We start from the raw sequence: 23,564 nt of genomic DNA, 5'->3' as shown, positions 1-23,564 counted from the left end.
GTTTGGGATTTTGAGATTTCAATTAATATTGTTTGTACCATTAATTTTGATTGTTCACGTACGTAGAACCAAATTTTTTGAGAATCATTATATGAGATTTGTTTATTGAAAACTTTTGAGTGTGAATTATTTCATTATTTTTATTTCAATATATAGTGTTAGATCATATGTGTTTTTTATTATTCCGGTATTCTTTGGACCTTACCTTTCACATGTAATAGCATAGATATTGAAGCACGAATTTAACCCTGAGATAAAATAATTAAAAATTGTGATAGAGTCATAATCATATCATTTAAATAATTTTAATTAATCAAAAAATGAATTAACTAATTATTGCTTGGCGCACCAAGACTTTAAATATCACAATAATATATATATATATATATATATATATATATATATATATATATATATATATATAAATATATATATATATAAGAAAAAGGTTAATGGGAGTTAATAGAAAAATAAAGGTAAAAGATATCGGCATAGCAAAGGATCACTACAGGAGTAGTAATATTTCCAAGTTAATATGCACCTTTTTTAACTTGGCTGCGCCGTACTGAAGACGACCAATAGTCAGAAATACGTATATACGGTTGCCTTCCATCTTATATACATATTTTACTATATTTTTTCCCTTTGTTGCGAGCTATGCCGATATCTTTTACCTTTACTATATGTATATATATATATATATATATATATATATATATATATATATATATATATTAACCAAAAAATAAAATAATAAAACGATTTTAAAATATTTTAATAAAATATTATCAGGATACTACAATGTGTATCTTGGAAACTAGTCCTTGTGGAAAGCTATTCAAAAACTATATCATCTGGAATTTCGAGAAAAAAAATCCAGATTTAATATCAGATGTTTTCTTAAGAATTATTTTGGAGTAACTGCTACATTTTTCTGGATGGGTCGACATAATAATAGGTACCTAAAATAAAAATTTCATATAAGTTATACTCAATCAAAGAAAATTTTGAAGCATATCATACAAGGGCTAAAATTGTTATACAATGTGTTAATTTTAAGACTATGATAGATCATCGATTAGCCTATATTTGTCCACTGCTGAACGTAGGTCTTCTGTAAAATTTTTCACTCTATCTCTACCTCGATATGCCTCTTGTCTTGGTTTCCATTTCAGAATCTTTCTGGTCCATCCATTATTCGTCAATGTGGCAACATGTCCGACCCAAGACCATTTAGTCATGTCTATTCTTTCAACAGCGTCCCTGACTCCTATTATTCTTCTTATTTCTGGTTATACCCAACATTGATCTTTTCATAGCGTGTTGTGCAATTCTTATTTTATTTATTTTTCTTTTTGTCAGAGTTAGTGTTTCTGCACCATATGTAAGAACCGGTAAAACACGTTGGGTACCCAATGATACCCTGTGATAGATATTACTCATTAAAACGACAACGTTGTTTGGTATTAATTGCTCGCATAGGCGAGTAGAAGTACGAGCAGACATAGAACGTATACGTCTATAGAACGTACTGTGATAGATATTACTCATTAAAACGACAACGTTGTTTGGTATTAATTGCTCGCATAGGCGAGTAGAAGTACGAGCAGACATAGAACGTATACGTCTATAGAACGTAGGTCTGTAGGACATGGACATATACGTCTATTTTGTTTTTAGCACCTTAAGATGCTATGTTTTTTATTTAACATCCCAATATGTTTACAATTTGTAATATTCTTCTTCTTCTTTCTATTTATAAGCAATTCTGCTTATTCATTGGACGATTAATACCTTTATGGAAGGTTACCACTCCATCTTTTGCGCGGTCGTCCGCACTTTTTCTTTCAATTGGTGACTTATCTCTTGCTATTTTGACGACAGAGGTCTCCTCCATTTTGCTTATGTGGTTATTCCATTCTTTTTTCTATTTTGTGTCCATTATTTTTCTATTTTCTTCTAATGTCTACTTCTCTTTCGATCTCTCAGCGTATTTCCTGTAATTCTTCTCGTATTCTCATTTCTGCCGTTTACAGTAGCCTTTGCATTGTGGCTGTGTCGTGTCGGGTCTTATTTCTGAGGCATATATCAATATTGGTCTTACACTGGCTTTATAAATTCTTGAGTTCATCTCAATGTTGATGTGTCTGTTTCATCATATAGTGTTATTAAGGCATCCTACCAGTCTGTTAACGCTTTTGATGATTTAATCCATGATCAAATTGAAGAGCATGGGGTCAATGAATCCCTTTGTCTTATTTTGCTGCCTATTTCTATAGGTTCTGTAAATTGTCCGTCTATTCTAACTTTCATTTTGTTGTTTTGGTAGATGTTTTCGATAGTTTTTATAATATTTAGGGGAACTTCTCTATTATACAAAAGATGGATTACATCTTTGACTCTTACTCTGCCTTTTTTCTCAATAATTTGCTTTATAACGAATATTGCATCTGTAAACGATCTTCCACTACAAAGACCTTGTTGTTTATCTGCTAAACTTATCCTCTGATTTATTAGCACTTGTAAAATTTTAGTTTTAAGTTTTAGCGTAGTATTTAAATATACCTCTGTAGTTTTCTGGCTGTTTTTTATCTCCTTTTTTGAATAGTAGAATTAGTTCGCTAATTACAATCTATAATATAATTACAATAAGTCTGACAATATTTAACAATATAAATATTATTTAAAAAAAATTATTTTAGAAAATTGCCTATTGACAATTTCCGGTGTACTCTTGGTACAGGAATATTGTCACGTATGTCTTAGAGTTGGGTTGGGATTCTGCTTTTAGATACTATTGGGCTTCTGCGACTAGTTTATTGTTAAAAGGTCGGCTAGGGTCTTTCGTTTAAGCCTTCGTCCAATTGGTTGTCATTAAATTTTGGACCAGACTATTGGGGTGGTCTGTTAGTGTCGGTTCATATCGTTGACAGACATTGGTGACTTCTTCGTTAGCAGTTGTCATTTTGAGGTCTCGTGCGATCGTCTTGTTTAGAACGTACCATGGAGCATTAGTTATCATTCGGAGAACTTTAGATTGAAATCTTTCAAGAATGCCAATACTAAATCTTTAAATGCATTTTAAAATAACTTAGTATGTTAAAATTTTGTTTTGACTTCCGGTCCTATTAACCAACATAAGTTGCTAAATTTAACCCTGTAACCATCACACCTTAAATTCATTGAAATAAAATTTTAAAAATTCGTATTTTCTTCTAAGCGACTCTGAACGTATCAGTGGGTATATGCAATTTTTGTATAAAAAGTGGAGTTTCAAAAAGTTTGGCCTTAAGTAACATTGTCCATTAGTGGTATAATGAGAACGTTGCTCCAAAGCAACAGTAACAGTATGAGATTAAAATTTAGGAGGAATTACGACTAAAAACTAATTTTTTAAGGCTTACAATATGTAAGAAAAACTACAGAAATAAGCAAACATAAACTTTATTGACTTACACAGTTGCAAGAAAAATCAAAGATAAAAATTTATGGATAAATATAAAAATTACAAAACAAGTCTTGGCCGGTTTAAATAAAACATAGTCTTATGTCATATTTTTGACACAGAATTGTCCTGTAGCCATTATTGCAAAATCGGCATCTTTCTTTTGGCCCATAGATAAGCCAATGTCCTACTTTTTCTTCCCTAGTAATGTTATCTGGTCGACTTTTAGTAGGAGTTAGAATTTTTTCGACCATCTCGTTCAGTGAAGAGCGCCCTTTTTTATTTTACCTGTTTGGTACAAAGATTCAGCTAAGTCCATTTAAAGTTTTACAAATACCTTTAAACAACATATCCAATAAATACGTAAAAATACCATAATACCATCGTATAGCCCTACTAGGACTGTGGTATTGTCCTAACAGAGAATTAGCTTTATCCACATCTCCCAGGTGACGGTTATACTGTTTCAATATGACAGGGCAAGGAACATTAGCTTTTTGTTGGGAATGTTTATTATATCGCTTTATATGAGTTACAAGCTTGATTCCACAGTGAGTACTACCTAATAACACACATTTGTTATTATGCTATTTTACCACAATTATCCCCTTGTAAGAGTCAGAATTATAGACATAAGAGCCTGTAGGTCACTTTTGCATATTTTTTTCTTTAGACAAGTTTAAATTGCATTTAGGTTAGCGTGCTCTATGATGCTACAGTTGGGTTTTCATAAGAAGACATTACAGCTGTGTCATCTACATAAGTTGCTGTTGTAACTTCTGGTGATGTAGATAAGTCAGTAAATATCAGGTACATCACTGATCCGAGGACACTGCTTTAAGGCACTTCCGTCATAATTGGGTAAAGTCTGGTATACTCATATTGATGTTTTACAAAGTAATGGCGGTCTTTTAGGTAGGATCTTAGGATGTGCAAGTAAATGTTGGAAAGGGATTTTTTGTCTGAGATATTAGACTTTGTCAAATACTGGAAGATGTCTAAGAAGATTCAGGAGCAATATTTTCTGTTTTCCAGTGCTTGGCGCATTTGCTGGTAATCTCGGTGAATTTGTTCAGTGGTAGCGTGCTGTAGTCTAAAGCCAAACTGGTGATGAGGTATTATTTGTTCTTCAAATAAAATTAGCTCTATTCTGGATATTAGTAGTTTTCCCAATATTTTAGCTATAATAGAAAGCAGACTAATAGGTCTTTATATAATAGGACTTTAGTTCCTCCAAGGATTTTCCGGGTTTTGGAATTAATATTATTTGGTCTAATTTCCAAAATAGAGGAAACTGTCATGTTCTTAATACGGCGTTATACTGTTGTGTAAGATGAAGTAGGGATTTTCTTGGTAGTTACTTTAAGATTCTTGCGAAAATTAGGTCATACCCTGGGGACTTTTCAGGGTTTAATTTAGTGTGAATTATATTATTGACTTCGTTTAATGTAAATTGTTTTAGAGAAGTTTCAAGTTAATAGGGAGATTATAGATAAATTTGTATTTTATCATCTATATTAATGCGTTTATCTACAGAAAAAGAGTGGAAAACTCTTTAAGATGTTCAGCGAAAATTTCGGCTTTCTCTTATTGCTTTTTGCCCATGCGCCCTTTTCAGTGTGGATTGAAGGGTTACATAATTGAGAACGTTCTATTTGCCTGGTTACTTTCCAAAGTGAGTACTCGGTAGCTTCTGTAGGCGAAAGATGTCTGAGATAAGAATGTATATCATTGTTTTGTGGTAATTTATTAACGCTTTCAACTATACTGCAGCTAATGAGGTATAGTTAAGATGCTAATGAGGTACAAAATAAGAACAATATATTTTGCAATTTTACCTATGTACAAGCGTAAACTATTATAAAAACAACCTATTTATAATATTGTAATCGTATTTAGTTATTTTACCAACTTGTATGCTCCGCTTGTCAGCTCTCGTGTTAATGTGTGTGCGACCGGCTCCCGCATATCCTCTCTATCAACCCTGCATTATAGAATTTAGGACTTTTAGGGTTAGGACAGTGCGAATTTGCCTCTCGGCATGTAAAGACCGGGTGTGTTGTCCCGAAAAGTGCGCAAGTCATAGATGCGCTAAACTGCCTGACCGGTGTTTTGTGCTAAACCGTATACCAGTTTTGTTTCTCTCAATACTCTGTCTCTCTGTCACTGTAGCCTAGCACTGTAAAGCTAATGCTATTTGTAACTCTTTTTATTATTATTAGAATTGCGATAATTATCAATGTAGAATCAGCCCTTAAGTTCACTACAAATAAATCGAAGGAAAAGTTCGTCTTAAATGTTTTATTGCTTCAGTGGTCCTTAATAAATATTTTGAAGCAATTAGGTGTTTAACTACACCTCTCTAAAATGTGGCAAGTTTGGTAATAAATTTATCCTCTCCACCAGATGTAATGAGATTACCTTGCTTGTTTAATTATTAAATATTATGGTTCGTTACAGTTTTTTAGCAAAGATGTTATTCTTCTGCGTGGTTCTCTTTCACCTTTTTGAAGTTATACTTCTATACGCGCGCTCCACGTTGGAAATTTGTATGGGAGTGAATCTGTGAAATCATTACATATGTAAGATAATGAGTAAGAGAGAGACAGAAGATATATTTTCTCTCTCTTCCTCTCTCGAATATAAAAATGTTCCTTTTGTATATACAATTTAATATTATATATATTATATAAAGATATATATACATATAATATTATACATATAATAAAATATTTATTAATATTATTATTTATGTGATATGTTTTGTATTATTTATTAAATGTTCATAATTATATTATTCTTTTGTATTTCAAAATAATAAATCTCAATAAATCACTGTATGATCCAGAACTGTCAATTTTGAAATACATTTGTGTCATGTCCTCGGTAGTATAGTAGTCAGTATCCCCGCCTGTCACGCGGGAGACCGGGGTTCGATTCCCAGTCGGGGAGGACTTTTTTATTAATATTATTACATTATTGTCATTTTTACTTATGGATATTGCATTTTAATTTGTATTGTATTATTATATGGAATTATGTTGCACTGTATTGTAGTGTATTTTTTTATGTATATTATTGTCATTTTTAAATACTTATGAATATTGCAGTTTAATTTGTATTGTATTATTATATTAATAACAAAATAAACACTGAATTTTACTGCAGAGCATGTGTAAAAAATTTTTTGCATTCAACTCCTTTCAAACATATATGAAAATAAAAATATACATTTTCATCAAAATATTGATTCAATCCTTCATTGTTAGTAAGTTGTTATTAATTATGTTTCTCTTTCTGCTATGTCTTACCTATAGAATTACATATGTAATGATTGTGCATATTGACTCCCAAATAAATTTGTAACGGCGAATGCGTGTATAGAAGTGTAACTTCCACCGGCAGTCCCACTGGACTGCCACACCCGTTTTTTTTAATGATTAATTGATAAAAATTATAATTTATTTAGTTTTACTGAGAGCCATTCTTAATCTGTGTATATAATGCATATTTATCCAGCAAATGTACTAAATGAGATATGTTCCTGATCAATAATATTGCGGGTAAATTGCCTTTTATTTTTCCTATTGGCTTCACTTGGCTTATTATTCTTTTTACGAGGTTTACGAGGCCAATCTGGTTCAAATTTTTCTTCCACTATATACATACACCGACAAATTTAAAGGAACAAGTTATTAATAAAATGTATTTCTTTATATTTCTATTTTATAGACTATATTTAGATAGTTTTGAGTACTCCTCACCAAAATAAAGTTCAAATCCAAAATAAAGTTCAGTCAAAGTGTCAAATTAATTTATTTATTTGTGTTTTATTTTACATATTAAAGTTGTATTATCTGTTTTAACAAGTACCAACTTGTATTTAATTGATAAGTTAATTTGTTTAAGTTTGTTGGAGTGATTTTTTTTGTTTTGTTTTAATCAGTGGTATTCTTATTGCAAAGAACAACTAAAAATTGGTGACTTAAGACCGACTGATATTGCTAGGGGGGTAACAACAATCGAAAATGGTCGAACGTGCAAGGAAGATGCTGCAATTTTTGGTAAATCACCATCAACCACCCACCATTATGTAAGTCGTTGGAGACAAACCGGTGAGTATGTAAGAAGAAGGGGGCAATGGAAAAAACATTTAACGATGGCAGTAGATGATCGGTTTATAACGTTTCAAGCATTACGAAATAGATGCCAAACGGCAGTTCAAACCAAAAACCTGATGGAAAACGTTCGTGGAACCACAATAAGTGAGCGCACAATAAGAAGGAGACTTAAAGAAACCAAATCATATGTGCCAAAAAAAGCACCCAGACTTCAGAATCACCATCGTGTAGCGCGACTACAATTTGGTCCAGAGCATCAAAATTACCAATGGAGTCAAATTCTATTTACGGACGAGAGCCGTTCCATTTCTGTGTTAATTACATTGACGGTAGAAAAAGCTTATATCGACGCCAAGGAGAACAAAACGCTCTTTTCAATTTTACTACGACCGTAGCTTTTGGTCGAGGTTCAATTGTGGTGTGGGAGGTGGTATACGTTTATGGGCACGATCAGAGTTAATGGTGATTGATGGTGAAGCAATAACAGCAGATAGGTACATTAGAGATACTTTCCAAGACCATGTGGTACCTTTTTCACCACAAATTAAAGAACATTTTATTCTAATGCAGGATAATACGCGCCCACACGTTGCATGCTGTGTAAGAGACTTCTTATTATAATTGGGTATAACAACATTGAATTGGCCAACGTGTTCGCCAAACCTAAACCTGATAGAGCATGTGTGGGAAATGCTAGGCAGAAAACTTAGGGCACGGGTTTCTGCTATTCAAAACGGAGAGGAAGTAAGAATTTCTTTGATTGAGGAATGGGGGAGACTGCCTTAACAACCGATCGATAGCTTTATGGTGTACACACCAGTGATAGTGTAAACTAACCGGACCACTGGATAGACACACTGGATTGTGTGTCTTTTATGGAACAAGAGTCCATTAATTCTTTACCTCTAGACATGGCTGTCCTGTGGTCTCTAAAATTACTAAAGAAAACGATGGCTACCATGAAAATAATATTGGTCATTCTATTAAGTTACCACCATAAAGAAAGAAGAAAATGCCTACAAATCCCTAGGTCTCACCATCAACTTACGATTTTAGATCTGATGCCAGAAATTCGGCCATTTTAAAAACAAAAGTTAACCGCTTCTAGTAAAATAAATATACTACATGGTTGGTAGACTCAAGTCGTTTGAAAGGTCTGATTAGTATGTAGGTGTCCTTTTTCCTCCTAGTAGTACTACATTTAAAGTAGTATTGGGATAATTCATGGTAAGGTGTACATAAACTTTAAAGATATCCATGAAGATTAAAGAAAACACTACACAGTCACCATCACAAAACTTTAGTAGCTACTACAAAAGTGAGTCTTAAAAATATTCCAGTTGATGTACAAAGTTACAAAGTCGTGACCAAAAAATGATTGAAAAAAAAATAAACAAATACCATATGTACCATATTTTGTGGAACACTCATGATTTGGTGCATAGAGGAAAAAACGGAGATGAGGGGCTTTTCTTTGACCTTTTAAATTTAAGTGGTAAAGAATTTATAGTGGTGATAAGAGCTAAAGAGTCACCTGAATAGATGTCGAAAGAAAGCAGTATACACTTCACCAAAATTCAATTTGAGACGATGAAGGTGATGAAGTTGTCAAGTAGAAAATGATCGAAGACTGTAAAAAATAAAAGCTTACGCTGTATTGGATGATTAAATAGTAGATATCACTGGAAAACAAAATATTGATGATTTTGTATGATTTGAATTGGATGGATGTTTTATGATGGTTGAGAAAGAAGGTGGTGCTGAGTCGCCAACAAGCAGGAATTTGGTTTCTAATCTGTCAAGATAGTGTGAAATCAGATGTTCTGATGAAGACATGTGCATAAGAAACTTTTCAGATAGCTTCCATAAAATCGTTAATTCATTAAAACATTTCTAGGTGAAAGGAAACTATGCTACAAAAAAAGTAGCTTATCAATTTCAACGTGCAGTCACTAAACCGATTTTCATCTTAGGTTTATTCATAATTGTATAATATTCTGCTACTTTAAAACTCATTATGAACCTTTTATTTTTTTACATCCTTTATTTATTGTAATCTGTTTCTACAAATAAAAAAATATAATCAATAAGTCTATCACGTAATAAACACCAAGGAGATCCGCCCTGTGACAAAAATGCTTTGGGGTAAATTTCTAATAAATATAAATATTTGAAATATAAATAACACTTACAAAGACATATAATAACATATTAAAAAATAGCAATAGTTAAAATACACACACAGTTGGGTATAAAGTGATAGAGCATACGTTTATGTATTTACAGGTCTAAGGGATCACGGCGTTTTAGTCTTCCTCTCTTTGGTCGCTTAAGTAGGTCTTGGGCAAGCGTATTTGGATGGTTCGGTAGTTTATAATTGTGCCACTGAGTGCGACAAGGGTGTCTTTAATGTTTTGAATCTGAAGGCCTCGATGTATAACATAATTGGGCACATACCACGGTGCATATGTAGTAATTGTGCTGTTTACTCTTGTGGGAATATCTGCCGTATAGAGTAAGTGTAAAGTTGGTCCCAATATACTACCCTGAGGTACTCCCGATAGAATTGGAGATATGTTTGATATTGCTTCATTGTATCTGACCTGGAAATATCGATTGGCAAGATAGGATCTCAGAAGTGCATACAGAAAATGAGGAAAGTGAGTTTTTATTTTAGATAGCAGCCCCTTATGCCATACTTTATCAAATGTTTGTGAGACATCCAAAATGCTGCAGTGCAGTATTCTTGCTTTTCAATTGTATCTCTTGCTACTTTGGCAACACTATGTACCTGCTCCATTGTTCCATGTTGTTGCCTGAATCCAAACTGATAATCTGGTGTTAACGTTTGTCTGTCGATTATAAAATTCATTCTTTGAAGGAGTATCCTTTCAAATATCTTAGAGATAATGGGAAGCAAACTGATTGGACGATAGGATGATAGTTCGTGTGGATCTTTATTTGGTTTCGGTATTAGAATGATTTGTGCCATTTTCCATTGAAACGAAAAATAGCCTAACTTTATTAAAGCGTTAAATATGTACATAATCAACCTAAATACTCTTTTAGGTAAATTTTTGCAGATTTTTCCCGATATTAAATCATACCCTGGAGCTTTTTTAATATTGAGATGTATAAATAAATCTTTTATTTTATTCATTTTGATATTTTCTATAGAGGTGACATCTGATAAAGTGCATCGAAGTTCTTGTGAATGAATTCTTCTTCTGTCATTGAGATAGGTCTGGAGTGAGGTTGTCAATCACCATCTTTATTTTTAATAGAACATGGGACCATCATGTTTAATCTGAAGTTTAGTTTCTTAGAGAGTTTCCAAATAGAGTAATTTGTGTCATTCGTCGCAGTGAGACTTTCAAGAAATTCATTTATGTCTTGATCGTTGTATTTGTATAGTTCTCTTTAAAGCAAACGAGTAGCCCTATTCAGTTAAGTTTTGTTCTCAGGAGATCTGGAAGTTTGCCACTGTTTTCTTAGTTTTTTCTTTTCGTTGATTAAGATTTCTATATGATGTGGATATGGTGCAGAGTTATTACTCTGAGTTAGATCTGGAGCTACTCCCCAAGGTGCCTCTTAAATGATTGATGTAAGGTGGAGGACTGCTTCCTTAATATTTTCATTTGTTTCAAGAATAAGATTTAAATTAATTGCATTTTGAATATTAACTCTGAACAGACTCTAACTTGTTTTATGATTTGAAAACGTGGGGTATTTATTTGTATTATATACATGTTGCATCACATCAATAAATATGGGAGAATGGTCCGACGAAAGGTCAAAGGAAGGTTTAGTATTTAAAAAGTTTTTACTAATAAACCTTTTATAAAGTATAAAAATGGATTTGATTATAGTGAGGAAACATGTTTGTTTGCACATCCTTGATATCATCAAAGAAGATTCAACATGTTTAATAAATGAATAATGATAAATTACTTAAAAAATCGTATGATATCGCGGTGAGTCGGGATTGAGTAAGCAGTTCCACAAATTGCTCAAAAATTGAATATGAAATAGTATTTCACCATCTAAGACTGCGATGGAATATTGGAGACGGTCGTTGATTATCCCTTATTTTAACTTCTTAATTGTAACATTGAATGTTAGATTTTCCCACGAAAATACACCTTCTTTACCCTCCAAAAATTCTAAAAGTGACTTCTAAAGATTTAGAAAAAAATGCAATATATTTTATGCAGTTTTATGAGTTGCGTGATATGAATTAGACTTGTATTATAATATGTGAAAAAAGAAGGATTTAGCTGAAAATTCTTTAATTATTTACAAATTAAAGTAGTAGCTGCACTTTTGGAGGAAGCTAATATTTTTATCCTGCAACAAGAACCTAACAAGAGCATCACATGATCGGCAGTATTTGAGGTTGAATTGCAATTTAGAGCTGGAAGAAGAAAAAAGAACGAAAGAAAACTGTGGGTGTTTATTTTTGATTTCAAAACGGTACGTATTTTAAAAACATGATATTGTTTTATGGCGAAATAGTAAATATTTGTTCTTTAATGCCACACTTTTTTGCTGTAGTATTTTTAATGTCATATTGTTCAATTTCCTAACGTCATTGTACTATAATATATTTATAAAAACATTTTTTTATAGGATAAAGATTGGAGTATAAAAATATTAGTTGTAGATTTGTTGCCTAATAATATTTCAAACATATTAACTAATAAGGTACTCAGTTTCCTTAGCTGCGATAAGTTTTGTTATAGTAAAAACGCAATAAATTTTCTATTTGTATTAATAAGAGCGTTAAATGATTCTATAGACAACTATAGCCTACAAGAAATATGTTTTATACTGAGGAATAATGTATAAGATATATACATTTTTATATATGGTATACAAATATGTACATACTAGAACTATTTGAACAATCTGATTGGTAATGCTAAAACAGAAACAGAAAATATCTTTGTTTTACATTTCGTAAAATAAATCGACCAATGGGTCTAGTATAGTTTGATGTATACGATTATTTATAGGTGAAAAACAATTATGTGCCAATCGATAAGACAGATAACAGGAAGTTTTTAAATGTAGAATAAACATCAAAAAGTAATTAATAAGTAGTAAAATACAAATAATTATCTCTTTGTGAATCTCAGATTAAAAACCTTATGATGCTATGTTTTATCAAAAATTGATCAAAGTTTTTAAAAAGTAATTTTAAATAAAAAAAGTTATTTTTATTAAAAATGGCGACAAGCTAAGACCGTCTACAAAGGGCGAGGAAGTCATATGAAAATATTAAGCATTATACGCATAGATAGCATTAAAAAATATACTTATTATACAAGGAAATTCTTCTTCTTGTAGTGCCTATCCGTTTCGGATTTTGGCTACCATCATGGCAATCTGTATTTTGCAAACTGCTGCTTTGAAAAGATTTGTAGTTGTTGTGTTGAACCACGTACGTAGTTTTTTGAGCCAGGAAATCCTTGGCCTTCCTAGTCCTCGTTTTCCTTCTACTTTTCCTTGTAGACTTAACTGCAGCAACCCATATCTTTCGCTGTTCATCATGATGTGACCGAGGTATTCGATTTCGGCTGTTTTTAATGTGATTAACAACTCTTTTCCTTTTTGCATTCTTAATGAAACGTCCTGGTTAGTAACGTGGTTGGTATAGGATATTTTCAGGATTCGACGATAAAGTCACATTTCGAAATCCTCAATTTTCTTGCAGGTACCGTCTGTGAGAGTCCACGACTCACCTCCGTACAACAGTATACTAAAGATATAACATCGTAGTAACCTAATTTTTATGGATACTGATAAATCATGGCATTTGAATAGCTTAGCCATTTTTTAAAATGCAGCAATACATTATATTCTAGCAATGAATTTTTGAAAACGTTTAGGATGTAACTATTGTAAATCGGTTTGCAAAATACCTCAATTACACATAACTTATAACACATGAGAGACTGGGTTGTGTTTGATAAGCGTCCATCGAAAATTCATCAAGGAAAATCAGGAATGGATTGAAACGCGAGTTTTGAACATGTTTTCTTCAAATACACAAAAATAATATTACTATAAGACATGTAACTAGAGTATTTTTTTCAATCATTTAATTATAATAACTTAGCTGTTGAAGCACACTATAATTATATAATTAAGGCATTCACAATGAAAAGGATGTATGTGCCGAAAATATAATTGTACAGAGGCAAGAGAAGTAAAATCATGGGAAAAAGGTAAACACGTCACGGTTATTTGTGCTATGAGTGCTTCGGGATATTTCATCCCGCCTCTTTTATTTTCCCTTGACAACGTCACTCACCGCAGTTAGAAAAAGATAGTCCATCAGGAACTGTATATACATGTTCTCATAACGGTTGGAAAAATGAAAGCATATACATTAAATAGCTGCGACATGTTATTGAGCACTCAAAACCTATTGCTAAACAACCTGTTCTCCTAATTATGAATAACCACAATAGTCATTGTACTAATGGAAGCATGGAAAGTGGCTAAAACAAATAATGTTATAATGCTTTCCCTTCCACCACATTCATCATATCGCTTACAACCTCTGGATGTGACTTTTTTTGGGCAACTTAAAAGGGCCTACAACAAGGAATGCGACATGTTTGTAAAATCCAAAAATATGGTAAATATTACACCATACGAGATTGATTGCAGGACTATTCAACAAAGCTTATTCCAGAGTTGCAAGTTTAGACAAAGGAATCTCTGGCTTTAAGGTCACAGGAATGTTTTTCATGAACTCTGCTATATATTCAGAAGAATATTTTGTTACCTTGGATAAAGATCAGATCCAAGTTGATGAACAAGCAAGTTTGGCTGCTATTGCTCAATCCTAACAGCTAGCTGCTGGTAACTCTGACCCACTTCTAGATACATCTCGTGATACTGGTGACTTTGGCATACTTCCGTCTATATCTCGTGATATTCAACAGAAATTGAGAGTGCCCAGCTCTATACCGATCTAATCTAGTCCAACGACAAATATTGAACAAGAGCAGTCACATGCTGTTATGAACCCTGCAATGAATGTATCTGCACCAAGTGATTTACAACAAGACTCACTTACTGTGAACTCTGCTATCACCTTCTCATCTAAAGCAAATATTTCGCAAGAGGTGTTACCTCATATTTTCCACGATGCAAGTCTATCTATATTAAATGATTTTCAAGAGAAGGCATCAACAGCTTGTCCTACCTAACATACCAAAAAATAACAAGACTTCGCGACAAAAACAACACATTGTAATCTTGTGTGTGTAGAGGAAGGGGATGACCTTAAGACATAATTTATTACCCACAGGATTCATTTTTATTTATACAGATATACATATTAGGTGCCTATAAGGTTAAATATGATTAACGAAATTTATTATTGCATTAAAAACGCGTTTAGTATGTCTTGATAACAAAAAACCAATGTTGAGAGGAAGAGGAGTGTTGTATTCTATTAAGGAAGTAATATAGTTAGTAGATAGCCTTGCCATTTTTTTACACTCCAGAAACATGTATTTAATGTCACCTATGGACATGTTGTCACAGTCACATAACGCGTTTAGTATTCCTAATTTATAAAGGTAATCTTATCTAGCACGCCAATGAAAACAGTGTTTGAAGAGAAAGAAAAGTAATATTGGGAAAAAAATGTAAAACCAACATTAATCCAAAGAAGAAGGGAAAAACTAGTAACAAAGAAAGAAAATGTAAACCAGAAAAAAGGAAAAAAACGAAAGACGACAACCAACAAAAAAGTGAAAAGAGTAAAAAAGAAACTTTTTGAAAATGAAACTGACACGCCTGAAGAAAAGGACGTTGAGAATCTTTGCGAAGATGAGTCAGAATATTCTGAAGATAAGACGTGTGCTATTTGCTGTGATGCAGGAAAAAATACGAAAATGTGAAACATTATCCAGGTATATGTCCCTACAGCTGATAAACCAGAGAAAGTAAATCGTTTTATAATGAATTATCCAACACCTTAAAAAGTCTTTCCAAAAAGGATTTAACTTTGATTATGGGTGATATAAATACCAAGCTTGGTAGGGGACAATCGGAAGAATTCATAGGATAATATGGCTTTGGAGAAGGAAATAATCAAGGAGACCAATTGGGTAAAATCGTAGCAGAAGAAGAGTTTGTGATTACTAACACTTACTTTAAACTCCCATACCTTCCCCAAACATAGTGAAAAATCAAATAGATTACATTATGATTAACAAAAGATTCCGTAACAGCATAAAATCAAACAAGACATATCCTTTTTCTTCTTTTTATATGGACATGACTCTGTCTGTTTTTCAATGTGCCTCAAGTAAGTTGTCGTTCCATCGTTTTCGTGATCTTCCTACTGATCTTCTTCCTATTGGCGAACCGTCTCTTGCCGTCTTTACTACTCTTCTATTTCTAACCTAGTTCTTGATGTTCTCCATCTTGCATCTACGTCGTATATCTGTACTTCTAGCTCTGTCCCATAGTGTCTTACCATCAATTTTTTAAAGTGTTTTCATCTCTGCTATTTCTAACATCCGTTTTGTCTTCTCTGTGTCAGGTCTTGTTTCTGCCGCATATGTCATTATTGGTCTGATGAATTGTTTTGTAAATTCTGCCTTTCGTTTCTTTCCCGATATTTTTTTTCCCCATATTGTTTCATTCAGGCAGCCTGCGGCTCTGTTTGCTCTATTCACTTGATCTTTCACTTCCGTTTCGAGCTCTTCGTAGCTAGATAATGTGATGCCTAGATATTTAAACTCCATCACTTGTTCTATTATTTGACCTTCCAGCTCCAATTTACATCTTAGTAAATTTGTTGTTGTAACCATGCATTTTATCTTTTTTGGGGAAATTAACATGTAAAATTTTCTGGCGGTTATATTAAATTGGTGCAGCGTACGTTCTAAATCATCTGCACTTTGAGAGAGTAGCGTTGCGTCGTCTGTATAGCAGATTATTTTAAGTTGTTTTTCTCCCATTTGGTATCCTTTTTTTATTTCTTTCTTTTTTTATTATTTCATCCATAATCAGGTTGAACAATAAAGGACTCAGGGAATCTCCCTGTCTTATCCCATTGCCAGCTTCAATAGGATCGGTTAGTTCTTCTTACCGAACTCTTCTATGCCAAATGAACTCTTAAAGTAATGAGGGCCAGATCTCACCAAACAACTATTAAAACTAATCCAAAAAATAATAGAACAAAACAGAATTCCTTAAGAATGGAGATCAAGCATCCTAATACCTCTCTTCAAAAAGGAAGACAAATCAGACCCGGAAAATTAGAGAGAAATTAATTTATTAAACACAACACTAAAATTATTAACAACCAAAGTAGTAACAAATAAACCGAATGAAATTATAACACTAGCAGAAGAACAACAAGGTTTTAGATCGGGAAGCTCATGCACCGACGCTATATTTATAATAAGGCAAGTGCAAGAGAAATCATTAGAATACAAGAAACCTGCAACATAGATATGTTTTGTGGACCTTAAGAAGTCATTTGACTGGGTCAAATTAAAAAGACATACCCAGGAGCCGATAGTAAGCCAGAGCATAACCCACTAATTAGCAAAATTAGACTCAGACTAAAGAAGATTCGGCGTAGTGTCAACCCAAAATACGACATTAAGCTGCTAAAAGACCAACAAACAGAACAAAATGTAAAACAGAATATCTACAGAACAAATGAAATACCGTTGTTCAAACGCGTGTAATTGACCAGGACCTAGAAAAGTTACAAAGAGTTTAACAAGACATACAATAGAAGTTTCTTAAACCACTAAAAATAAGGGAAAAAATCGTGGATAACAAAGGAGATTTTAGATATGACGGAGAAGAGGCGAAGTTCAAAGATCAGGATACGACAATATATAAAAAAAGCAATAGTTAAGGATACACGGCAAACTGAATAATGTGTGGAAATACAGCTATTTTAATAGAGAGAATAAGATAACCAAGGTAAACCAATATTAAGTGGGGAAAAGGAACTAGACACGTGGAAGAAATATAAAGAAGTAACTTTTTCAGATGATAGGCAGAATACCATTGAAGACACGGAATGCCAAACAGGATTACCATCGAAGAAGTCACGCCAGCTATTAAAAAAGCTAAAGACAGTTAAGCTGTAGGACCTGACTAGTTTTGTGCAAAATTCTTAATACTGATGGATGAACAAGGTATAAAATGGATACAAACTATATTTAACGAAAAATCCCACAACGCTGGTTAAGCCTTTGTAACAATGCCAAAAAAATATATTGCAGAAACATGCAAAATACTACGGAACAATTAGCCTAATGAGCCAATTACTTAAAATGTTTTTAAAAGTATACACAGCAGAATATATAAAAAATGCGAAGAACAAGTGTAATGGACACAATTTGATTTCCGCGATATCTTAGGCAACCGAGAGGCTCTAAAAAAGCTCGAGGCCTTCGACATGTGGTATTACAGACGCATCAAGAATTTCATGGGTTGATAGTGTGACTAACGCTGAGGTCCTATGTAGAATGGACAATGAATGCCAGATTTATAATACAACAAAAGAGCCCAAATTAAACTATCTTGGCCATGTTATGAGAAACGAACAGAGATATGGCTTGTTGCAACTTATTCTTCAGGGTAAGGTATTTGAAAAGAGATTACCAGGGAGAAGAAGAATCCCTTGGATTCAAAACCTGAGAACGTTGTTCAATACGTCTGTAACTGGATTATTCCGAATAGCTGCAAGCAAAGTTAAGATCGCCATGCTGATCGCCAACGTCCGGAAAGGATAGGCACTGTAAGCTGAGAAGACGGCTTCTAAGGGTTTCTACTAACGCACAAAAGAGTAAATATGTAAATAAATTTTATTTAAATGTTTATATATATCAGTGTATTCCTTTTCTAAAATCCTCGCAACACTACTACATCTGAATAATAATCCCTAGTCGACCACGTTATTGTAATTTATGATTTATTGTTACCTATTACCTGTTATTTTTAGATGAACAATGTGTTCTGGGAAAGGCCAGAGGGAAGAAGGTCTGTAGAGCGGCCTAGAAAAAGGTGGAAAGATGCAGTCAAAGAAGATCTAGAGAAAATGGGAGTGCAACAATGGGAATTACTGGTACAGGACCGACAAACATGGAAGGCAATAGTAAACGCGGCAAAGACTCACGAAGAGTTGTAGCGCCATTGATGATGATGATGATGTTATTTTCAGTAAATAAATGATCTTACCTGTGCCTGATATTTGTTTAATATTTCAGCGATCTTTTTAATTTTAACATTGTTCCTTAAACTTGTACTGTCAGTTCCTCTCAAGGAGAAGTATGCTTGCAGAGGGCTTCCATTATGTCTCCATGTCACCATCTTGATAACATTGGGTATTTCGTTCTATATAATTTAACAAAAAGTAATAAGAATAATAATAATAAAAATGGTTGAGTTGCAGTATGCTAATGATAGTTATTTTAGATAATATTAACAAATCCCAGTCGGATACCATTGGACAATTGAACTTGATGTTTACTACATTTTCTAGAATTTACTTCATCACGGTTTAGAGTCGCGGTAGGTAGTTTTACGTGATAAGTAGCTTAAGGCATGAATTAATGAACAAGATCTAGCTCTCGCGGCAGATAAGACGCAAGCTGTAGTACTTAGCAGATACATAATGAGGAAAAGAGCTGTTTGTGAGTGCGAAAGAGACAGTAATACCCAGAGAGTACCTTAAGTACCAGGAGCTTACTCCAGCAGATCAGGATCAGCGGGGGAGACGCATAGACCTCTATACGGTGCTGTGCAGTCTGTTGTTCTCTACGTGGCCCTAGTCTGGATTGGGGCAAGAGAAATACCGACCTACAAGTGGTTCATAATACCTGTGGACAGAACAATCCTGGTACGGGTAGCAGGTGTCTGGAGGATTGAGTCAGCTGCGGTTGTGTGGATGATCACCGGCTTTGTACCCGCTGTCTTTACATAGATAAAAGAGTGCAAAAGATGGTGTTTTTCAAGGATAAACTGTAGAAGTATTATCCGCATAAATGGTTATTGCTAGGCTAACCTTGGATTTGCAGTTCACCTAATTCGCCATTGAAGAGAAGTCTCATGATTTCTTGTTACTTCGTATAGAAGCCGCTACTAGCGTATCTAGGCATGTTATGTTACTATAACAGCGGTATAGATGAAGAGCATTTCATTTTAATTCGAGCTATCACAAGTTTTCCCGATGACAGTTGAAACCTCAAAACACGTGTAGAACAATAGTGGAGCTCAAATAAAAAAAATACGATCAACTTTTATTTAACTTATTGTAGTAAATGTATTTTCAATCTGTTGTAGTATTATATAGTTAACAGCGTAATGAAATTAAAACACTGTATATTGTACTGTAATATATTGTAATATTCTATAGTTTGGTGTTTCTATAAAAAAATATTCTTCTTCTAATAGGTCGGGCTACTATCATTTGTGTTATCTGCCTTCTTATGATGTTGTTTTCCAGCTATCCCACCAACGTTTGGAAGGCTACCAACTAGACATCCTGATTATGGTTTTTGTGTTTTGGCCTCCTGCAAATTTGATCTGCATCCTATTTTCTAATGAGTGTTCTCGTTACGCTATAATGTTCTAAATATCACATGTTTGTTTTAATTATTGACTTTATCTTTAATTTTACTAATTTGATTTTAAAAATAGTTTAACGCTCAACTTTTTATTCAATTCTTTAATCATCTAAATATCCTATTTAATCTTAATTTTTCATTTTCAATATTCATTTATTTCGTTTATATTTCCTGTATTTGACTCCAGTTTGTTCTATGTCTCATTTCAATAGACAAAGTATATCTATCATTTGGCAACTCTGCACTGTCATTCCATTTCAATTCTATAGAGGTGGATTATATTAGTTTTTATATTGTCTTTTGCTTATTCTACTCAAAATTCATTAAATCTTTTTCTGGGGTAAGTTTTTTACATTCCTAGTTACTTAATTTGTTTTATATCTGTCTTTTTGTAATTTACCTTTATTTTTATACATACATAATCTCCTCCGCACATGTTTCTTTTAAACTTATAATTCATCCAATATGCAGTTAGTTTTATTTAATCTGACTACAGTTGGTATCCGGTGTGGGGATAATCGATTTATTTAAAAATAAATTCAGCAGTGACTTTTGAAAAAGACTTTTGAACTTATGAAAAGTGTTATTCGCCAGGAACATCCGCGTAGTTCGGTAGTGATCTTTGTACGAAAAAACATTTAAAAAATACGTGTGAGCCTGACCAAAGATGCTGCTAGTACTTTAAATGAAAATAAAAAATGTGTCTCAAATGATTGAAGAAATTTCTAAAAAGAAAATGATAATAAATTTGAAAACCTCTCGCAAATGATTGAAGAATCTTCTAGAAAGAATAATGAGAATGTTTCCAAAAGATTCGATAAAACGTCTCAAATTATTAAAGAAGCAGCTAGACAAAATGACGAGAAATTCGAAAATGTTGCTAGAAGATTCGACGAGACTTCTCAAATAATTAAAGAAGTATGTATTCAAGACAATGAGAAATTTGAAGAAATTTCTAAAACATTCGATAAAGTAGAAGAGAAGATCAAACACTTAGAGAGAAAAATAACCAATACAAAAGTGCTACCACCAGTTAATATAGTGCCTTTAGATATATTAGTGTACATAGTGAAACGGAAAAAGCTAGTTTAACCTTCCAGCGATACGCTAAATGCTAATTAGTTATTTTAAGATTTAGGTAATAAAATATTGTAATATTAATACAAAATATAACCGGTGGAAGATTGATACACTGTATTTCTTAAAATTTTTTATTGAATTTCATTAAAAACAACAACGGTGTCATAAATCCCAGATGTCTCCTAGATTATTATTACACATTACACATATACATATATTACATTACAACATTACACATATTATTGTATCGCAATTGTGCAGTCTTGACAAATATGCTTTGAATGTTCCATACAGATGAATTTCTGACAAATTTCACAGCTGAAGCGCGTGATCCTTGAACGTTTCTCATTTCGACAGGGCTTACATCTTCTTTTACTTGCTGTGACCTTCTCTACTGTCTAAATTCCTAATTTTGCTTTTTTTTTGAAATTTCTTCTTTGAGCTCATTTTGAAGGGAGTATTGTGTTCTTCGTTTGACGTGTCTTTTCACAAGAGCATTTGAAAGTAGTCGAAAGTATTTTTTCGTTATTATTGGTGGAATAGATTATATAACTATTGATCGCGGCTACATTTAACATGGAAAAAAATAGCACCATCGACCATCTTCTGGTGTTCCTGCCAACATTGTAAGAAGCACAAAGTTTGTCTGCTATATCTATTCTATCTACACCTCCCTTTGCCGTGTTATAGAATGTTATAATCTCGGGTTTCTTTTGATCACCTGTTTGTGCGTCGATTGCTGCGTCATCATGTAGGCTTGAAACTAATATTACGTTTTTATAGTGCTTAGGCACGTAGGAAACAAGAGTTATGTCCTTCTGAAACCCAAAAATACTGGTATTGGTCTCACGCTTTTTTATAACTTTAAATTCATTGGAAATTTGGGCCTTATTTTTTTTCATCGTTCCTACAAAGGCAATTTTTTTCTCATCAAGATCTTTTATCAAATCAAAATCAGAAAACCAGTTGTCAGTGGTCAGTGTTCTTCCGTTTTAAATATTAGTGTTGCCAACCTTTTTACCACGTGGTTTGTTACTTATGGAGAATGGGCCATCTGGTTGAGTCCCTGCACAAATTTCCATCTTATAAGTGTAAAAGATGCGAGCGTCAACCATGGCATACATTTTGATCACATATTTATTGAGTTTTTTGGATGTATTGAATAAAGAAGCATCTTCCACGAAATGCCTCTAGTTCCTCGTCAATTGTGACATTTTTCCCAAGCGAGTAGCATTTTTGGCAATTAAAATGTAATGCTTTCATTAAAAATAGAAATCTTCTCCAATTCATCACTGTTTTGAAATCATCCATTCTTCATAGTTCTTCGAGGTTAACTCGATTACTATGGTTAATGCCCGCCAAATAAAGCAAGCCCAAAAGGGCTGTTATTTCTAGTGTGTCTGTATCCCTGGCATCTCTTGGACGACAATAATTAGATGTTACAGAAGTTATGTACTTATTTGTGAAGTTCATGATACTTTTAATCATAGGATCAGTTATGAGGCACTTCCAAATATCAACGATGTCTGTGAGATTCTTAGCTGGTCCAATGACCCCAGGAAGACGGAGTTAATATATTGCGAGGCGGTCGCTTACTTTTTTTGTTTGGATTTTTTTGCCAAATCCATGAGTCGAAAACTTTTCCATTTTTCTTTAGATGAGCTATATAAGCCTCATTGGAAATGTCAGCTTCGTCTTCGGCATTACTTCCATCACTCAATTTGGACTCAGAATCGTCATCACGTTCCAAAACATGTTCCTCTTCGTCTGTATCGCTATCATCGATTCGTACATCGACATATCGTATATTCGTACATCGTATATCGGCATCCGACTCAGCAAACATCAAATTTGTAACAGCTATCCGTGGGATCATTGAGATTGAAAATCTTCTTCTTATCCGCAATTTCTAAAATAAAATAAACAAAATGGAAATAATTGCCACAAATAGTCGCGTGTATATGAGAAATACAGACTTCTTATATCAACCTAAAAATTTTTTTAACACAAAAAATGCATGAAATAATATGTTATCAATATTACAATAAGAATAATGTAACTATAAAAAAAAAACAGATGTTATAAAAACTTACCTAAAAAGTCGCGCGTATATCTGAAATAAAAATGCAAAATTCTCAGCAACGTACTATCCCTTGACAGGTTATTTGTACACTGGAAGTTTGTTTTAGTAATGGAGTAGGAATAGCGAAAAGCACCCGTTCGCAGCGCAGCATAGGTAATAGATATTATAATAAATCTATTACCCGTATATCTACTACATACGCGCGACAGCTG

The 23,564-nt window shown here is 33.2% G+C and overlaps 1 protein-coding gene across 2 annotated transcripts in view; it reads right to left on the bottom strand.

Annotated features, from left to right (window-relative positions):
* Positions 1–828: 828 nt before the first annotated feature.
* The window catches only part of LOC140450206 (plasma membrane calcium-transporting ATPase 3-like), a 122,283-nt gene continuing 99,547 nt past the window's right edge, over positions 829–23,564 (bottom strand). For both annotated transcript variants that reach the window (XM_072543680.1, XM_072543681.1), the window contains exons 14-15: positions 18,802–18,957; positions 829–962 (exon numbers count right to left, since the gene is read on the bottom strand). The gene's annotated coding sequence lies outside the window, so the exon portion shown is untranslated. The remainder of the gene's footprint in view (positions 963–18,801; positions 18,958–23,564) is intronic.

Source organism: Diabrotica undecimpunctata, chromosome 9 (assembly GCF_040954645.1).
Source record: "Diabrotica undecimpunctata isolate CICGRU chromosome 9, icDiaUnde3, whole genome shotgun sequence".
NCBI classification, from domain to species: Eukaryota; Metazoa; Arthropoda; class Insecta; order Coleoptera; family Chrysomelidae; genus Diabrotica; species Diabrotica undecimpunctata.
Note: the sequence above shows the minus strand (reverse complement) of the source record. Positions and strands in the feature narration are given on the sequence as shown.